Source organism: Stenella coeruleoalba (genome assembly GCF_951394435.1).
Source record: "Stenella coeruleoalba genome assembly, chromosome: 1".
Lineage (NCBI taxonomy): Eukaryota > Metazoa > Chordata > Mammalia > Artiodactyla > Delphinidae > Stenella > Stenella coeruleoalba.
The window spans coordinates 105723449-105745747 of NC_137169.1; the positions used below are offsets into that span (position 1 = coordinate 105723449).

Consider the following 22299-nt stretch of genomic DNA (forward strand, 5'->3'; position numbering starts at 1 on the left):
GCATCTTATCAGTGACCCAATTTCCTCCAAGCCCATGTGGATGAGCTGAAACGAAATAATGGTTTAAAGAGGTCAAGTGAGGAGGAGTTCAAGATGGTGGAGTAGAACAACGTGGAGCTCACTTCCCCCCACAAACACATGAAAAATACATCTACATGTGGAACAATTCTCACATAATATCCACTGAAACCTGGCAGAAGATCTCTTATACAACCAAAGCTGCAATAAAGATCCCATGTACCTGGGTAGGAAAAAAGGGGGAAAAAAGAAAAAATGAATGAGGATGGAACTTGCACCCCTGGGAGGGAGCTGTGAAAGAGGAACAGTTCTCTAGCCCTGGGAACATTCTTCGCTGGTTGGAAGGTCCACTTCAACTGATAGGAAGCTGACGTGGTCTGGAATTTTCTTGAGAGAAGTGTGTGGGTGCTGGCTTGCTGCCAGGCAGAGTAGAGAGGGACTGGCACTGACGGCTGCCATGTTGCTGCACTTCCCAACCCGAGACACATGCCTGCTGGTGCACAGAGTGGCTGGGTGTTGAAACTCAAGCTTCAGCAGACAGACCTGGGAAGACGACTTGGTTTGGCTGCACAGAGACAGCCCAAAAGGCCTGGAGTGTGGTCCAGGCCACCATTAAATGTGTGCACAGGACAGAGCACAGGTCTGCCATAGGAGCTCCACTGTCACTGTGCCCAAGGTTGGGGCATAGCTTCAGTCCTAGTGGGCTTTGATAGAACAAACGTGGACCTGACGTTTGAGCCGATTATTGGAGTTCCTGCATTGGGGGTGGGTCTAGGGGCGGCGCCAGCAGTAGCGGACTTTGAGGGTGCACACACTGGGTGGTGGGCAGCATCAGAGTCCAAATTCATGGCAGACAGCCCCTGGGGAGGAATACACAGCAGCTCCTTTCCCATCAGGAGCACTCCGGTCCCACCTACCTCATACCACAGCTGAGAACTTGATCTGGAGACTTCTACTCCAACAACCAGAGAGAAGACCCTGCCCCCGACAGGTCTGTGACAGCCACAGAGCAAAGAGGAGCCCTACCCAACATTCAGTGCAGGCTCTGGTCACAACACCAAACACACCCCCATCAAGGGGATAATGGCCAGCACACGCTGAGGAAAGACATGACTGGCATCCATACCAAAACAGCCTGTGCACCAAAAATGTTGGACTCACCCAGTCTACACAGGAATACTCCCACACAAAAACAGCCTTTCAAGATCACAGTTGATAACTGTTTCTCCTAAATTCATACAGTCAGAGAAATTTAACTAAAATGAAAAAGCAGAGAAACTACTCCCAATTAAAAGAACAAGAGAAATTCTCTGAAAGAACAAACAATGAAACAGACATCTCCAGTCTACCAGACCCCAAGTTCAAAAAGGATGTCATAAAAATACTAACTGAGTTAAGAAAGACTATCTGTAGAAATGCAGATCTCTGCAACAAGGAACTAGAAACTCTAAAGAGGAATCAATCAAAATTAGACAACTCAATTGCTGAGATAAAAACTGAACTAAAGGCAACAAATAGCAGACTAAATAATGCAGAACAAATAAGTGATCTGCAAGATAGAATAATGGAAATCACCAAAGCAGATCAGCAGACAAATGAAACAAGGTTCCACTGTTTTACACAGGGAACTATATTCAATATCCTGTGATAAAACATAATATTATGTATTATATATATTATACACTTTACTGTATACCAGAAACTAACACAACATTGTAAATCAACTATACTTCAGTAAAAAAAGACAAATAAAATATGAAAACTACATACAAGACCTATAGGATAATATAAAGCATGGCAACCTATATGTAATAGGGATTCCAGAAGGAGAAGAAAGAGAAAGGGGGATTAAAAATGTATTTGAAAAAATTATGGCTTAAAACTTCCCAAACTTAAAGAAGGAAACACATATCCAGGTACAGGAAGGACAGAGGGTCTGACACAAGATGAACCCAAACAGACCCAACCAAGACATATCATAATTAAAATAGCAAAAGTTAAACATATAAAGAGAATTCTAAAGGTAGCAAGAGAAAAACAAACAGTCAGTTACAAGGGAACACCATAAGGCTATCATCTGATTTCTCTACAGAAACGTGGCAGGCCAGAAGTGAGTGGTATGATATATTCAAAGTCCTGAAAGGGAAAAACCTGCAACCTAGAAGAGTCTAGTCAGCAAGATTATCATTTAGAGTAGAGGGAGAAACTAAGAATGTCTTAGAAAAGCAAAAACTAAGAGAACACAGTAATACTAAACTTAACTTAAAAGAAGTATTGAAAGGTCTTCTCTAAATAAAAAAGAAGCATTATTCTAGAGAAAATGGAAAACACAATTGGAAAGGAAAATACATAAAAGGATTGAAGATTACTTAAATAAGCCAGTACATAGATTAAATTTTTTTTAATTTGTGAAAGTGATTATAACTACAATGAGCAGCAAAAGGATAAATATGAGATGTAAAATACGACTTCAAAATCACAAGATGTGAGAAAGGGGAGTAAGAAAATGTAGATTTATTAGAAAGTGTTTGGACTTATATGATCATAAATCTAAAGCAAGTAGACATAATTATGTGTTAACATACTTGAAAACCGGAGTAACCACACATCAAAAACATACAATAGAATTAAAAAACCAAAAAGAAAGGAACTAAAGCATAATGCAAAAGAAAACCATCAAACCACAAAAGGAAAAACAAAAAGAAGAAAGGCACTAAGAAGAACTACAAAATCAGCTGGAAAACAAGGTTTAAAGTGGCAATAAATACAAGTGAATCAATAATCACTTTAAAGGTCAATGGACTAAATGTTCCAATCAAAAGACACAGACTGGCAGATTGGATTAAAGAAAAAAGAACCTAGGGGGTGGTGGTGTGGTGGTGGGATAAACTGGGAGATTGGGATTGACATATATACACCAATATGTTTAAAATTGATAACTAATAAGAACCTGCTGTATAAAAAAATAAAATAAAATTCAAAAAAAAAAAAAAAAGAACCTACAGTATGCTTCCTACAAGAGACCCACTTTAGGGCAAAAAACACACATAGATTGAAAGTGAGGGGATGGAAAAAGATATTTCATAGAAATGGAAACAATAAGAAAGTGGGAGGGATCATTAAACATCTCACTCAAGACTTCCTGGACAAGATGGCAGAGGAGAAGGACCTTGAGCTCACCTCGTCTCATGAGCATACCAAAAAACTAACTACTGAACAGCCATCAATAAAAAAGACTGGAACCTACCAAAAAAGATAGTCTATTTTCAAAGACATAAGGAAGAAACCACACAAGATGGTAGGAGGGGCACACTCATGATATAATTAAATCCCATACCCGGCAGGTGGGTGACCCACAAACTGGAGAACAATTATATGGACACAGTTCTCCCACAGGAGTGAGAATTCTGGGCCCCACACAGGCTCTCCACTTGGGGGTCTGGCATCAGGAGGAGGAGACACCAGAGCATGTGGCTTTGAAGGCCAGCAGGACTTGACTGCAGGAGGTTCACAGGACCGGAAGAAACAGAGACTCCACTCTTGGAGGGTGCATACAAGTTCTCATGCACACCAGGACCCAGGGCAAAAGCAGGGACTTCATAGAAGCCTGGGCCGGATCTACCTGCTGGTCTTGAAGGGTCTACTGAGGAGGCAGGGCATGACTGTGGCTCACCTTGGGGACAAGGACACTGGTGGTGGAGGTACTGGGGGGTATGCATCAGTGTGAGCTCCCCTGGAGGCCAACATTTTTGCACCAAGACCTAGCCCCACCCAAGAGCCTATAGGCTCCAGTGCTGGAACACCTCAAGCCAAATAACCAACAGGGTGGGGACACCAACACATCCATCAGCAGCCAGGCTGACTAAAGGTTTCCTGAGCCCACAGCCACCTCTAGGCATACCTCTTGACATGGCCCTGCCCACCAGATGGACAAGACCCAGCTCCACCCCTCATTGGGCAGGCACTGGCCTCTCCCATCAGGAAGCCTGCACACGCCTTTAGACCAGCCTCACCCACCAGGGGGTAGACACCAGAAGCAAGAAAACTACAGGCTCACAATCTGCAGAACTGAGTCTGAAAACACATACCAGAGACTACCCTGGGACCAGCTGGCCCCTGGCCCTTGGGTGATGAGAAGGGAGTGTACTGCTGGAACACATAGGACATCCCCTACAGAGGGTCACTTCTCCAAGGCCAGAAACATAACTAACCTTCCACATACATAAAAATACAAATAGAAATTTAGACAAAATGAGATGGCAGAGGAATATGTTCCAGATGAAGGAACATGATAAAACCCCAGAAGAACAATTAAGTGAAGTGGAGATAGACAATCAACCTGAGAAAGAGTTCAGAGTAATGATCTTAAAGATAACCCAAGAACTCATTAAAGAATGGATGCACAGAGCAAGAAGTTACAAGAATTTTTTAATGAAGAGTTAGAAAATATAAAGAACTAAACACAGTTGAAGAACAGAATAGCTGAAATTAAAAATACACTAGAAGGAATCAATAGCAGAATAAATGAGGCAGAAGAACCAATAAGCTGGAGGACAATATGGTGGAAATCACTGCCATGGAACAGAATAAAGAACAAAGACTGAAATGAAATGAGGAGAGTTTAAGAGACTGCTGGGACGAAATCAAATGAACCAACATTTGCATTATAGGAGTCCCAGAAAGAGAAGAGAGAGAGAAAAGGCCTCAGTAAATATTTGAAGAAATGATGGCTTAAAACTTCCCTAACATGGGAAAGGAAACAGTCACCCAAGTCCAAGAAGTGCGGACAGTCCCATACATGATTAACCCAAGGAGGAAAACGCTGAGACACATAGTAATCAAATTGAAAAAAATTAAACATAATGAGAAAATATTAAAAGCAACAGGGAAAGGAAACAAATAACATACAGGGAAATCCCCATAAGGTTACTCCCATAAGGTTAACAATGGATTTTTCAGCAGAAACTCTACAGGGAGTACCTGTAGAGTTTAAACTCCCCAGAAGGGAGTACCACGATATATTTAAAGTGGTGAAAGGGAAAAAACTTACAACCAAGAATATTCTACCCGACAAGGCTCTCATTCAGATTTGATGAAGAAATCAAAAGCTTTACAGACAAGCAAAAGTTAAGAGAATTCAGGACCACCAAAACAGCTTTACAACAAATGATAAAGGAGCTTTTCCAAGCAGAAAAGAAAAGGCCACAGATAGAAACAAGAAAATTACAAAATGAGAAAGCTCACTGGTAAATGCAAACAACAACAAAAACCAGTAAAGGTAGGAAATCAACCACACACAAATATGATATCAAAACCAGTAATCATGAGAGGAGGAGAGTACAACTGCTAGATATTTGAAGTGTATTTGAAAGTAAGAGATCAGCAACTTAAAACAATGTTGTATATATATAGACTACTATATCAAAACCTCATGGTGGGGAGTTCCCTGGTGGCATAGTGGTTAGGATTCTGGGCTTTCACTGCCTTGGCCCAGGATCAATCTCTGGTCAGGGAACAGATCCCACAGGCTGCATGGCATGGTAAAACAAACAAACAGAAAACAAACAAACAATCTCCTTGTACCAAAACACAAAAATCTGTAATAGATATACAGGCAGAAAAGAAAAAGGAATCCAAACAACACTAGAGATAGTATTCAAATCACAAGAGAGGAGAACAAAAGTGGAAAGGAAGAAAAAAGACCTACAAAAACAAATCCAGAACACTTAATAAAATGGCAATAAGAACATACGTATCGATAATTACCTTAAATGTAAACAGATTAAATGCTCCAACCAAAAGACATAGACTGGCTGAATGAATAAAAAAGCAAGACCCATATATAGACTGTCTACAAGAGACCCACATCAGATCTAGAGAAACATACAGACTGAAGGTGATGGGATGCAAAAAGGTATTCTATGCAAATGGAAATCAAAAGAAAGCTGGAGTAGCAATACTCATATAAGACAAAACAGACTTTAAAATGAAGACTATTACAGCAGACAAAGAAAAATACTACATAATGATCAAGGGATCAATCCAAGAAGAAGACATAAAAATTGTAAATATATATTCACCCAACATAGAAGAACCTCAATATGTAAGGCAAATGTTAACAGACATAAAAGGAGAAAATGACAGTAACACAATAGTGGGGGATTTTACCACCCCACTTACATCAATGGACAGTCATTCAGACAGACTATCAATAGGGAAACACAAGCCTCAAATGACACATTAGAGCAGAGGGACTTAACTGGTATTTTAGACCATTCTGTCCAAAAGCAGAACACACATTCTTTTCAAGTGCACATGGAACATTCTGCAGGATAGATCACATGCTGGGCCACAAAGGAAGCTTTGGCACATTTAAGAAAACTGAAATCACGGACTTCCCTGGTGGTGCAGTGGTTGAGAGTCCGCCTGCTGATGCAGGGAAACGGGTTCATGCCCCGGTCCGGGAAGATCCCACATGCCGCGGAGCGGCTGGGCCTGTGAGCCATGGCCGCTGAGCCTGTGCGTCTGGGGCCTGTGCTCCGCAATGGGAGAGGCCACAACAGTGAGAGGCCTGCATATAGCAAAAAAAAAAAAAGAAAGAAAGAAAACTGAAATCATATCAAGCATCTTTTCTGACCAGAATGCTATGCGATTAGAAATCAACTCAAAAAAAAAAATTTGCAAAAAAACCCACAAACACCTGGAGGCTAAACAATATGCTTCTAAACTACCATTGGATGACTAAAGAAATCAAAGAGGAAATCAAAAATACCTAGGGACAAATGAAAATGTAAACACAATTATCCAAAGCCTATAGAACACAGCAAAAGCTGTTCTAAGAGGAAAGTTTATAGTGATACAATCTTACCTCAGGAAACAAGAAAAATCTCAAATAAACAACCTAACCTTACACCTAAAGCAACTAGAGAAAGAAGAACAAATAAAATGCAAAGTTAGTAGAAAGAAAGAAATAGTAAAGATCAGAGCAGAAATAGAGATGAAGAAAATAGAAAAGATCAATGAAACTAAAAAATGGTTCTTTGAAAAGATAAACAAAATTGAAAAACCTTTAGTCAGACTCATCAAGTAAAAAATGAAGAGGGCTCAAATCAATAAAATTAGAAATAAAAAAGTAGAACTGACAACCAAAACCACAGAAATACAAAGGACCATAAGAGACTACTATGAGCAACTATATGCCAATAAAATGGACAACCTAGAAGAAATGGACAACTCTTAGAATTAAACAATCCCCAAGGTGGAACCAGGAAGAAACAGAAAATATGAACAGATCAATTGCAGTACTGAAATTGAATCGGTAATATAAACACTCCCAAAAAACAAAAGTCCAGGACCAGATGGCTTCACAGGCAAATTCTATCAAACATTTAGAGAAGAGTTAACACCCATATTTCTGAAACTATTCCAAAAAAAATTGCAGAGGAAGGAACACTTCTAAACTCATTCGATGAGGCCACCATAACCCTGATATCAACACCATACAAAGATAACACACACAAACAAAAGAAGAAAATTATAAGCCAATATAACTGATGAACATAGATGCAAAAATCCCCAACAAAATACTATCAAACCAAATCAAACAATACATTAAAAAGACCACTCACCATGATCAAGTAGTATTTATCCTAGGGATGAAAGGATTTTTCAATATCTTCAAATCAGTCAGTGTGATACACCACATTTAAAAAACGGAAGAATAAAAACCATATGATCATCTCAATAGATGCAGAAAAAGCTTTTGACAAAATTTAATACCCATTTATACTAAAAACTCTCCAGAAAGTGGGCATAGAGGGAAACTACCTCAACATAGCAAAGGGCATATATGACAAACCCACAGCTATATTCATTCTCAATGGTGAAAAACAAATCATTTCCTCTTAGATCAGGAACAAGACAAGGATGTCCACTCTCACCACTATTATTCAACATAGTTTTGGAAGTCCTAGCCACAGCAATCAGACAAGAAGAAGAAATAAAAGGAATCCAAATTGGAAAAGAAGAAATAAAACCATTACTGTTTGTATATGACATGGTAATATACATAGAAAATCCTAAAGACACTACCAGAAAACTACTAGAGCTCATCAATGGATTTGGTAAAGTTTTAGGATACAAAATTAATACACAGGAATCTCTTGCATTTCTATTCATTAACAATGAAAAATCAGAAAGAGAAATTAAGAAACAATCCCATTTACCATCACACCAAAAAGAATAAAATACCTAGGAATAAACCTACTTAAGGAGGCAAAAGACTTGTACTCCAAAAACTATAAGAGGATGATGGAAGAAATGAAAGATGACACAAATGGAAGGATATACCATGTTCTTGTATTGGCAGAGTCAATATTGTCAAAATGACTATGCTATCCAAGACAATCTGCAGATCAAATGCAATCCAATCAAATTACCAATGGCATTTCTCACAAAACTAGAACAAAAAATCTTTTAATTTGAATGGAAACACAAAAGACCCCAAATAGCCAAAGCAATCTTAAGAAATAAAAATGGAGCTGGAGGAATCAGACTCTTTGACTTTAGACTATACAACAAAGCTACAGTAATCAAAACAGTATGGTACTTGCAAAAAACCAGAAATATAGATCAATGAAACAGTATAGAAACCACAGAAATAAATCCATACACCTATGGTCAATTAATCTATGACAAAGGAGGCAAGAATATGCATTGGAGAAAAGACAGTCTCTTCAATAAGCAATGCTGGGAAAACTGGACAGCTACATGTAAAAGAATGATATTAGAACATTCTCTAACACCATACACAAAAATAAACTCAAAATGGATTAAGGAACTAAATATAAGACTGGATACTATTAAATTCTTAGAGGAAAACACAGGCAGAACACTGTTTGACATAAATCACAACAGTATTTTTTTGGATCATTCTCCTAGAGTACTAGAAATAAAAACAAAAATAAACAAATATGACCTAATTAAACTTAAAACCTTTTGCACAGCAAAGTAAACCATAAACAAAACAAAAAGAAAACCTACAGAATGGAAGAAAATATTTGCAAATGATGTGACTGATAAGGGATTGATTTCCAAATCATATAAATAGCTCATACAGCTCAAAAACAAAAACACAAGAAAACAAACAATAAAAACATATCACTCAATCAAACAATGGGCAGAAGAAATAAATAGACATTTTTCCAAAGAAAATATACAGATTGCAAACAGGCACATGAAAAGATGCTCAACATCGCTAATTTTTAGGGAAATGCAAATCAAAACTAAAATGAGATACCATCTCACACCAGTCAGAATGGCCATCATTAAAAATTTTACAAATAATAAATGCTGGAGAAGGTATGGAGAAAAATGACCCCTCCCACACTGTTGGTGGGAATGTAAATTGATACAGCCCCTATGGAGAACACTATGGACGTTCCTTTAAAAACTAAAAATAGGAGAGTCCAGATAGCGGTGGAGTAGGAGGGTGTGGAGTTCACCTCTCCCCACAAATACATCAAGAATACATCTACAAATGGAAAAATTGTCACAGAGCACCTGCTGAACACTAGCAGAGGACCTTGGACACAAAAGGACAAGGACCCAGTTATCCCCGCATAACTGGGTAGGATGAAAGAATGAAGAAGGAAAAAAAGAAGAGGAGAGGAAGTGGGATGGGACCTGCACCCCTGGGTGGGGAAGCTGAAGGAAAGGAGAGGTTCCTGCATCTGGGGAAGCCCCCTCACTGGCGGGGAGATCAGCTGGGACAGAAGGAGAGCTTCAGGAGCTCAGAGGAGAGCACAGCAAATGGTCTGTAGCTGGCATGAAAGAATGAGACCTACACAGATGGTCTGTGCCATAGCCCAGCATGCCCCAGCCTGAGATGTGTATCCACTGGTGTGGACAGGGGCCTGGTGCCAGAACGTGGGATTTGGAGAGCATACCTGGTGAGAGGACTGCTGTTGGCTATGAGGAGACAGCGTGAAGGGAGAGGAGTGAGGAGCTCTGCAACCAGGAATGCTTGTGGAGGAAGCCTGGACCACCACAGAAGTGAAGCGTCATTGTTGAGTGACGTGCAAAGGGCAGGGACACCACTGTAGGCTCTCTTCCCACATGCCAGCCCTTGCCTCCCCAGCACTAAGAAGGGCTCCCACCAGGGTGGGCACTCGCACCCCAGGCTGCTGTCTCCTCTGCACCCCTCCCTGCAGGAGCAAGCGCTTGTGCCCCCAGCTGCTCCCCATGCTCCTTCATGCCCCCTCCCCACTGGGGCGGGCTTGTGTGCTCCAGGGCAGCCTCAGGAGCAGACGTCTGTGGGTGGCCCACATGCAGAGGTGGGGCTGAAACCACAGCTGAGCCCCAGGGGCCATTCAACTAAGGAAAAAGTGCTGAAATCTCTCCTTACAGCTGCACAAACTGTGGATTTACACCCTTGCAACTGGTTTGCAAACTCAGCACCTGCAGAACATCTGAACAGACAATGAGTGCTCCTGCAGCCAAGACAGGTCTAGCTTTAGCAGCTGTGGACATTGTGGGCACATACACATGGGAGTTGGGCCAGGCCAGAGTCTGAGCTGCCCCCTTAGCACCCACAGTGGGTCCAGATCCATGATTACTACAATCCTGGGACCTGACTTCAGTAGATCTACGCTGGTGGCCTGATGAAAACAATGCCTGAGAAACACTAGGGCCAATTGCCTGCATAACCACAGATAAGGTGGGTCTGAGAGCAGTGCCAACAACAGTGTCATCCAAGAGCTCACACAATGGATGAAAGGTGACATAATAGAGCACACCCATGGGTGAACAGCTCCAGAGGAGGAACACTCAGTGGCTTCTCTCCCAGTGGCCGTGCTCCAATCTCACCTACTTCACACCACAGATCAAAAATACAGCTAAGAAACAGATCTGGGGGCCTCTACTCCAACAAATAGGGAACAGACTCCACCCCAAAAAGGCAGTGACAACCACAGAGCAAAGGGGAGGCTCTGCTCAAATCCAGTGTGGGCTCTGGCTACCACAGCGTCAGTCACACCTCCTGTCAAGGGGATAATGGCCAGCATAACTCAGGAAAGAGGTGGCAGATATCTCTACTAAAAACAGCCCTCGCACCAAAAAATGTTAAACCCACACAGGATACACAGGGAAATTCCCACATAAAAGTAGCTCTCCAAGACAGTCTGAGTGTCTGGCATCATGAGGAAGAACCACCAGAACATTTAGCCTTGAAGGCCAGCAGGGCTTGAGTGTAAGAGCTCCACAGGGCTGGGGAAAACAGAGACTCCACTCTTGGAGGGTGCACACAAGGTCTCATGTGCACTGGGGCCCAGCACAAAGCAGTACCTCCATAGGAACCTGGGCTTGACCTACCTAGAGGTCTTAAAGGATTTCACGGGGAGGGAAAAGTGGGCTATAGCTCACTGTAGGGGCAAGGACACTGGTAGCAGAGGCCACAGGGAATATTGATCAGTGTGAGCTCTCCCAGAGGTCTGCATTTTGGCACCAAGACCTGGCCCCACCCAACAATTGCAGGCTCCAGTGCTGGAACGCCTCAGGCCAAACAACCAACAAGTTAGGAACACAGGCCCACCCATCAAAAGACAGGCTGTCTAAAGTCATACTGAACTCACAGCCTCCTCAAGACACACCCCTTGACACGGCCCTGCCTACCAGAGAGACAAGACTCAGCTCCACCCACTAGAGGGCAGGCACCAGTTCCTCCCACCAGGACACCTACACAAGCCCCTGGACCAACCTCACCCGCAGGGCGCCGACACCAGAAGCAAGAGGAACTATGATCCTGCAGCCTTTGGAAAAGAGACCACAAACACAGAAAGTCAGACAAAATGAGACAACAGAGAAATATGTTGCAGACAAAGGAGCAAGACAAAAACCCACAAGAACAACTAAATGTAGAGGAGATAGGCAATCTACCTGAAAAAGAATTCAGAGTAATGGTAGTAAATATGATTCAAAATCTCAGAAAATGAATGGAGGCACAGACTGGAAAGATAAATATTTAACAAAGAGAAAGAAGATTTAAAGAACAAACAAATGGAGACGAACACAGTAACTGAAATGAAAAACACACTGGAAGGAATCAATAGCCAAATAACTGAGGCAGAAGAACAAACAAGTGAGCTGGAAAACAGAGTGGTGGAAATCACTGCCACAGAACAGAATGAAGAAAAAAAATTGAAAAGAAATGAGGACAGCCTCAGAGACTTTGGGGACAACAGTAAATGCACCAACATTCACAATATAGGGGTCCAAGAAGAAGAAATGAAAGGGAAAGGACCTGAGAATATACTTGAAAAAATTATAGCCAAAACTTCCCTAACATGGGAAAGGAAAAAGTCACTCAAGTCCAGGAAGTGCAGAAAGTCCCATACAGGATAAACCCAAGGAGGAACGTGCCAAGACGCATATTAATCAAACTGACAAAAAATAAATACAAGGAAATATATAAAAAGCAACAAGGGAAAAGCAAGAAATAACATACAAGGGAATCCCCATAAAGTTATCAGCTGATTTGTCAGCAGAAACTCTGCAGGCCAGAAAAGAGTGGCAGGATATATTTAAAGTGATGAAAGGGAACAACCTACAACCAAGAACACTCTACCCAGCAAGGCTCTTGTTCAGATTTGACGGAGAAATAGAAAGCTCTACAGACAAGCAAAAGCTAAGAGAATTCAGTACCACCAAACCAGGCTTACAACAAATGCTAAAGGAACTTTTCTAGGAGGGGAAAAAAAGAGGGCACAACTAGAAGCAAGAAAATCACAAATGGGAAAGCTCACTAGTGGAGGCAAACATAAAGTAGTAATAGAAAATCATCCAGGCACAAAATGATCTCAAAAGCAGCAACCATGAGAAGAGGAGAGTATAACTGCAGGAAATGGGAATTGCATTTGGAATTAAGATACCAGCAACTTGAAACAACTTTGTACATATGTAGACTGCTATATCAAGACCTCATGGGAAATGCAAACCAAAAATCTACAATAGATACACACACAAAAAAGATAAAGCAACCCAAACACAACACTGAAGACAATCATCAAACCACAAGAGAAGAGAACAAAAGAGGAAGGGAAGAACACTGATAAAAACAAATCCAAAACAATTAAGAAAATGGCAATAGGAACATACATATCAATAATTACCTTAAATGTAAATGGATTAAATGCTCCCAAAGACATAGACTGGCTGAATGGATACAAAAACAAGACTGGTATGTATGCTGTCTACAAGAGATTCACTTCAGACATAGGGATACATGCAGACTGAAAGTGAGGGGATGGAAAAAGATATCCCATGCAAACAGAAATCAAAAGAAAGCTGGAGTACCAATACTCATATCAGACAAAATAGACTTTAATATAGGGAGGGTGGGAGGGAGACACAAGAGGGAGGTGATATGGGGATATATGTATACATATACCTGATTCACTTTGCTCTACAGCAGAAACTAGAACACCATTGTAAAGCAATTATACTCCAATAAAGCTATTAAAAATAAAATAAAAGTGGGCAGAGGACTTGAATAGACATTTTTCAAAAGAAGACATCCAAATGGCCAATGGGTCCATGAAAAGATGTTCAACATCACTAATTATCAGGGAAATGCAAATCAAAACCACAATGAGATATCCCCTCATACCTGTCAGAATGGCTATCATCAAAAAGATGACAAATAATAAATGTTGGAGAAAAGGGAACAATTGTGCACTGTTGGTGGGAATGTAAACTGGTTCAGCCATTATGGAAAACAGTGTGAAGGTGCCTCAAAAAATTACAAACAGAACTACCATATGACCCAGCAATTTCACTTCTGGGTATGTAGCCCAGAAAGAAAGAAATGAAAACAAGGTATCAAAGAAATATATGCACTCTCATGTTAATTGCAGCATTATTCACAATAGCCAAGATATGAAAGTAATCTAAACCTAAACTTCCAGCTACACAATGAAAAAGTTCTGGGAATCTAACGTATAGCATAGTGACTGTAGTTACTGATACTGTATTGCATATTGAAAACTGCTAATTCAGTAAATCTTAAATATTCTCACCATAAGACCAATCAAAAATTGTGATCATGAGAGGTGAAGGATGCATCAACATTATGTCCTAAAAATATCACAATATGTACACATATATCAAATCATCACATTAAATACCTTAAACTTACACAATATTATATGTCAATTATATCTCAATAAAGCTGGGGGAGTGGAAGAATTTTTTAAATAAATAAAATATAAAGACTCTTACAAGAGACAAGGAAGGACACTACATAATGATCACGGGCTCAGTCCAAGAAGAAGATATAATAATTGTTAATATATATGCACCCAACATAGGAGCACCTCAATACATAAGGCAAATGCTAATGCCATAAAAGGGGTAATCGACAGTAACACAATAATAGTGGGGGACTTTAACACCCAACTTACACCAGTGGACGGAGCATCCGGACAGAAAATTAACAAGGAAACACACAGACTAAAATGACAAATTAGACCAAATGGAATTAATTGATATTTTTAGATCATTCCATACTAAAGCAGCAGAACACACTTTCTTCTCAAGTGCACAAGTAACATTCTTCAGGATAGATTACATCTTGGGCCACAAATCAAGCCTCGGTAAACTTAAGAAAACTGAAGTCATATCTTTTTCAACCACAACTCTATGAGATTAGAGGTAAATTACAGGAAAAAAACTGTAAAACACAAACACATGGAGGCTAAACAATATGTTACTAAACAACCAATGGATCACTGAAGAAATTAAAGTGTAAATTTAAAAATACCTAGAGAAAAATGACATGAAAACAGAATGATCCAAAACCTATGGGATGCAGCAAAAGCAGTTCTAAGAAGGAAGTTTATAGCAATACAATCTTACCTCAGGAAACAAGAAAAATCTCAGATAAACAACCTAGACTTACACCTAAAGCAACTAGAGAAAGAAGAACAAACAAAACCCAAAGTTAGAAGAAAGAAAGAAATCATAAAGAGCAAAGTAGAAATAAACAAAATAGAGACAAAGAAAACAATAGAAAAGATCAATGAAATGAAAATCTGGTTCTTTGAAAAGATAAACAAAATTGATAAACCTTTAGCTAGACTTATCAAGAAAAAAAAAGGAGAGGGCTCAAATCAATAAAATTAGAAATGAAAAAGATATAACTGACAGCAGAGAAATACAAAGGATCACAAGAGATTTCTACAAAAAGCTACATGCCAATAAAATGCACACCTAGAAGAAATGAACAAATTCTTAGAAAGGTACAAACTTCCAAGACTGAACCAGGAAGAAATAGAAAATATGAACAGACCAATAACAAGTACTGAAATGGAAACTGACTTAAAAACTTTCAACAAACAAAAGTCCAGGACCAGATGGCTTCACAGGCAAATTCTGTCAAACATTTAGAGAAGTGTTAACACCTATCCTTCTGAAACTATTCCAAAAAATTGCAGAGGAAGGAACGCACCCAAGCTCAACTATGAGGCCACCATCACCCTGACACCAAAACCAGAGAGAATACCACAAAGAAGATAATTACAGGCCAACATCACTGGTGAATATAGATGCAAAAACACTCAACAAGATACTAGCAAGCCAAATCCAACAACACATTTAAAGGATCATACACCATGATCAAGTGGGATTTATCCCAAGGATGCAAGGATTCTTCAATATATGCAAATCAATCAATGTGACACACCACATTAACAAACTGAAGAATAAAAACAATATGATCATCTCAATAGATGCAGAAAAAGCTTTTGAAAAATTCAATACCCATTTATACTAAAAACTCTCCAGAAAGTGGGCATAGAGGGAAACTACCTCAACATAGCAAAGGGCATATATGACAAACCCACAGCTATATTCATTCTCAACGGTGAAAAACAAATCATTTCCTCTTAGATCAGGAACAAGACAAGGATGTCCACTCTCACCACTATTATTCAACATAGATTTGGAAGTCCTAGCCACAGCAATCAGAGAAGAAGAAGAAATAAAAGGAATCCAGGGCTTCCCTGGTGGCACAGTGGTTGAGAATCTGCCTGCTAATGCAGAGAACACGGGTTCGAGCCCTGGTCTGGGAGGATCCCACATGCCACGGTGCAACTAGGCCCGTGAGCCACAACTACTGAGCCTGCGTGCGTCCGGAGCCTGTGCTCCACCACAAGAGAGGCCGTGATAGTGAGAGGCCCGCACACCCCGTGATGAAGAGTGGCCCCCACTTGCCACAACTAGAGAAAGTCCTCGCACAGAAACAAAGACCCAACACAGCAAAAATAAATTAATTAATTAATAAACTCCTACCCCCAACCTCTTCTTAAAAAAAAAAAAAGGAATCAAAATTGGAAAAGAAGAAGTAATAGTGTCATTGTTTGCAGACATGATACCATACATAGAAAATCCTAAAAATGCTACCAGAAAACTACTAGAGCTCATCAATGAATTCGGTAAAGTTTCAGGATACAAAATTAATACACAGGAATCTCTTGCATTTCTATACACTAACAATGAAATATCACAAAGAGAAATTTCCATTTACCATCACATCAACAAGAATAAAATACCTAGGAATAAACTTACCTAAGGAGGCAAAAGACCTGTATTCTGAAATCTGTAACACTGATGAAAGAAATCTAAGATGACACAAACAGATCGAAAGATATACCATGTTCTTGTACTGGAAGAATCAATATTGTCAAAATTACTATACTACCCAAAGCAATCTGTAGATTCAATGCAATAGCTATCAAATTACCAATGCCATTTTTCACAGAATTAGAACAAAAATTTTTGTAATTTGTATGGAAACACAAAAGACCCCAAATAGCCAAAGCAATCTTGAGAAAGAAAAACGAAGCTGGAGGAATCAGGCTCCTCATCTTGAGATTATAATAATCAGTAATATTATTGACTAATATTACTGTAATAAGCTACAGTAATCAAAACAGTTTGGTACTGGCAATAAAACAGAAATATGCCTCAATGGAATAAGACAAAAAGTCCAGAGATAAACCCAAGCACCTATGGTCAACTAATCTATGACAAAGGAGGCAAGAATATACAATGGCGAAAAGACAGTCTCTTCATTAAGTGGTGCTAGGAAAACTGGACAGCTACAATGTAGAAGGATGATATTAGAACACTCTCTAACACCATTCACAAGAATAAACCCTAAATAGATTAAAGATCTAAATGTAAGGCCAGATACTATAAAAACTCTTAACGGAAAACATAGGAAGAACACTCTTTGACATAAATTGCAGCAATATCTTTTTGGATCCACCTCCTAGAGTAGTGAAAGTAAAGACAAAAATAAACAAATGGGACCTAATGAAACTTAAAATCTTTTGCACAGCAAAGGAAATCATAAACAAAATGAAAAGACAACCTACGGACTGGGAAAAAATATTTGCAAACAATGTGACTGACAAGGGATTAATTTCCAAAATATACAAACAGCTCATGCATCTCAATATCAAAAAAACACAAACAACCCAATGGAAAAATGGGCAGAAGATCTAAATAGACATTTCTCCAAAGAAGACATACAGATGGCCAAAACGCACATGAAAAGATGTTCAACACTGCTAATTATTAGAGAAATGCAAATCAAAACTACAATGAGGTACCACCTCACACTGGTCAGAATGGCCATCACCAAAAAGCCTACAAATATTAAATGCTGGAGAGGGTGTGAAGAAAAGGGACCCCTACACTGATTGTGGGAATGAAAATTGGTGCAGCCACTATGGAAAACAATATGGGTTCCTTAAAAAAGTAAAATAGAGTTACCATATGATCCAGCAACCCCACTCCTTGGTGTATGTTCAGAAATGACAAAAACCCTATTTGAAAAGATAACTGCATCCCAATGTTCATGGAAGCACTATTTACAATAGACAAGACACGGAAGCAACCTAAGTGTCCATCGACAGATGAATGGATAAAGAAGATGTGGTACATATAATATATATACAATGGAAATTAGTCAGTCATAAAAAAGAATGAAATATTGCCATTTGCAGCAACAGAGATTGCTGTTGAGAGATTATCATACTAATCTCTAATACTAATCTATCATACTAATCTAATACTAATCTCTAATACTAATCTATCATACTAATCTCTCTGTTGAGAGATTATGAGATTATCATACTAAGTGAAGTCAGAGAAAGACAATTATATGATATCACTTATATGTGGAATCTAAAAAATAATACAAATGAATTTATTCACAAAACAGAAATAGACTCACATAGGAACAAACTTATGGTTACCAAAGGGGAAATAAGAGATAAATTTACCAAAGGGATAAATTAGGAGCTTGGGATTAACAGATATACACTACTATATATAAAATAAACAACAAGGTTTTACTGTATAGCACAGGGAACTATATTCAATAACTTGTATAACCTATAAAGGAAAAGAATCTGTAAAAATATATATGTATAACTGAATAACTTTGCTGTACACCTGAAACACAATATTATAAAAATATATATACTAAAATTTAAAATATATATATAAAGGGGTCAGGTGACAAAGAGGTCATATCTGAATATGGTAGCACAAGCAGCTCCTAAGTGAAGAGTCAGCCCTAGGGAATGGTATACAGATAACTGCTTCCTCAGCCATGTGCGCTCTGGAGCCATTTGTGGGTGGGAGGACAAAGAGAGGTACAGCCAGGAGGTGGAAGTGAAGGATCCAAAAGTGTGTGAGAAGAGAAACAAGCAACAGTGAATAACTCTAATGAAAACAAAGGTGTTTTTGAATTATGCTGGAAATGAGAAGGCTGTGATTCTTCTGGTTTAAATGCAGCCCCCTGAGATACACCTTGTAAGTCAGGAAGCTTTATCAGACCCCACATCACCTTAGAATGCTGGCCACAGAGAACAGGGCTCAATAACTCAGAGTAAAGGCTCTTTATCTCCTCTCTGAAGGCCTCCAATGAAGGAGACCATCCTTCCCTACAGCCCCTTTCAATTTCTGGCTTCCTGCAATTTCTGATCCTTGCAAACACTCTAAAATCTGAGAATTTCTCCTTGTTCAGTCTTGTGTGTACAGAGAAAACCAACAAGGCAGCAATACTTCCCAGTAGCTTTCATTTATTGAGGGCTATATTCAGGTCATTCATCAGTCTGTTTCTATTTGAATTGTCCTTGGTGCTTTTCCTCGAAGAAAAATGTAAAATTGTACACATTCTTCTTTTAGTCTGTACCAATCTTTCATATACTTCTGAGCGTGGAGACAATTTGAGAATAATACTCTACTTCACTTAAGCTTATGACTAGTTAATTTAGCAAAGGTATATTCCTCCCAACTTTATTATTCTTGATATATCCCATTATAATGTTGATTCAAATTCCCCCCATGGCAACATATTGGGTTTTATATAACTTGAAGTCAGTTTTGGCATGCCTATTCCCCTACTTCCTCTTCTGTTGACTGTAGTTTTTTTTTTAAGTTTCTATGAGAATTAAACTCTATATGTAACTTATGAATTTCATTACAATTCCATAGTATCTCTTTCCTACTTGTCAAAGGCATTTAAAAATTTCACATATGTCTCCTTGAATACATGTAGTAAATCTGATGTTACTTTTATCTGCCTTTGGACAACCGGTATATTCAACAAGAGAAGATGCAAGGGCAGTTTCTATGCAACAGGTGCTGGATCTACCTGGATTGGCACACGCCAGGAACCTGTGGTTGTGTTTCAGATGTACATGGGGAAATATAAGCCATGATCGGGGTGGAAAGGATATATTCCACACAGTTACAATAACGTTTAGAGGCACAGCAGCTGGGGTCAGGAAGAGAGATGTGGGCAAGACAGAGAGTCATCTTCTAACTTACATCATCCCATGGTTTGTGAGCTGGAAATGTGGGAAGTTCCCCTGATATGTGCGCACTATAACTCTGCTGGGATTGGCTAGGCTGGTGGTTTCACAAGAGTGACAATGTCCACAATTTCCAAGTGTTCCACTAAGCAGTCATGACTAAGTGAAGGAAGGAGTGAGCAGATTGCTTTTCAAAGTTGGGGTCACACCTCCATCACAACTCCCATATAAACTGAGGGATGACACTGCTGTGTGGGGAAACTCAAAAGTGTATCTGTAGCAGAAAAAAATAGTTAACCAAATTCTTCCTAAACTGAGATAATTGAAACCTAAAAAGTTAAGTGACTTGCCCAAAGTCACATTGCACTGATCTATTTGAAATGTTATTAAAAATAACCTTAATACCATGTATTAAGCAATTATTACCAAGCTTATTAAAAACCTCTGAAGTGTTGGCCAGAACTTGCTCAGTGGGGAAAAGCTAGTTGAGAGTGATGATTTATTTTGTACAATGGGAACCATTTTCTCAATAGGACTCAACTAAGGTAGTATATGTTCTTTATAAAAATGTTACCATGAATAGAAAAATCATCATTGTCTAGAAAAAAATCTGAGATGACTTATTGAGAACAAAAGAATTCTGCTCAACTCCACTGGTCCACAGAGAAACAGCAGTCTTTTCAGGTAAACAAGCTGTACATATATTTCTATCTCTAAGATTATGTAATGATATAGAGACTTTCAATTTACAGGTTAAATTGACTGAAGATGATGACAAGGACCACAAGGCAACAGGGAAATATGGCTTTGGGCCTTTGGAGTTGCAAACGAGCAAATGCATAAGAATACATTATTTTGGAAGAAACCTTAGCAACATATTTGGCCATAACAGCCACTGAACACTTAATCCATGACCTCACTCCTCACTCCTAGTTCTTAGGTGGAGCTACCTACTGCCCATATTGATAATCCCTGGAAGAAGGTAGTTTTCTGAATGTGAATATCCTCAACTATGGCCCTGTTCACATCTTTCCCTCTCTCCACCAAGTTGGGCTTCTTTTTACACAGAAGCAGAGATAATGGGAAGGCCCATGATTTCATAGGATCTATGAAAGCACCAGCCTATGAAATGAAAGGCCCTCCCTCCCCCATGGAAGAGTGTTCATGACTTTAGACATGAGTGATGACATATTTCAGTTCCTGGAACCATGTTGGGTAAGAATGAAATCACCTCTTGCCTTACCTAGAACCTCCCCCAGCCTCAGCAAAGAAGTTCCTCACTCTGGAGTAACTGGGGCCGCCACGTCTAGCTGGATTTATACCCCCTTCCTCTTCTGACAACCCCAAAAGCTGGCAGGTTAGCTTCTGGGTACAGCAAGTACTCATAGGGACACAAATGTTCCCGTTCACAGGTGTGCTCAATGCTATGGCCCATCACACTCTTAACCTCTGATTTTCCCAGTGAGTTCTACTTCTGGAACTTCCCTGGAATCTGTCATGAAGAATTATCACAGGAGCCAGGATTAGGGCCACTGGACTTCCCTTTTGTGTACACTAGTGACTTTCTGATACGTTATTCATCCCCTACCTCTTGGTGTCTCATGCTAGCAAATACAAGGGGTGAAAAGTTATAGCCTCTAGGATGGGAATCCTCATCTAATTGGAATTTCCCAGCAGACTGGGACCTCTGATAGCCATGTCCCCTTTAGTGTCTGTTCTTAGCAATCACATGCTTCCTTGCCGATCCTTCTGTTCTGATACTGGTTCTCATGCATGTTTCATTCTGCCCAGGTGTCAGCAATGTTCATCCTACTTCCCCAGCCACATTGCCAACCAACCATTTAGAAGCCAGCTCTTCCCACTACCTCAACCCTGCCCAGCCCCTCTCTCCTCTGAGGGGCACCATAGAACTGGGCAGAATCCTCGAGCCTGGGTACTTGGGCAGCAGAGGCCAGTGGGACATGATGAGGCCTCAGAAAGGGAGCATATCTGGGGAACCATCTTCAGGCTCCCCCATGTACCAGCTTAACTCCAAACCCACAGGTAAAGCACAAAGCCGAGCATGTCAGCCAGTGAAATGAAATCTCAGTTAGGATCCATGCCTTTCCTATCTGGGTAGTGTTTTCCATTTCTCCTCTAGTATCTGCCTCACAGAGTGGGGATAAAAGGAAAGGGCCCTAGCAGTGCTCAGTCCTTCCTAAGTGCATCCGTTATCCTCTGTGCCCAGGGCCTCGGTGCTGAGCAAGGGTATGAGAAAGTCCGTGGCTACCTCTGTGCTGTCACATTCATTCTTCTCTGTCCCTGCATCCTGGTCCCCTCACAGCCCACTCTCAGACCCTTCCAGAATGCCAGGCATGAACAGTCACAGAACATTCTTCCATCAATCAGGAGTTGTTAC

The 22299-nt window shown here is 40.0% G+C and overlaps 1 long non-coding RNA gene across 4 annotated transcripts in view; it reads right to left on the reverse strand.

Annotated features, from left to right (window-relative positions):
• Positions 1-22299, reverse strand: part of LOC307188332 — a 66491-nt gene that overhangs the window by 16901 nt on the left and 27291 nt on the right. The gene's annotated exons all lie outside the window — the stretch shown is intronic.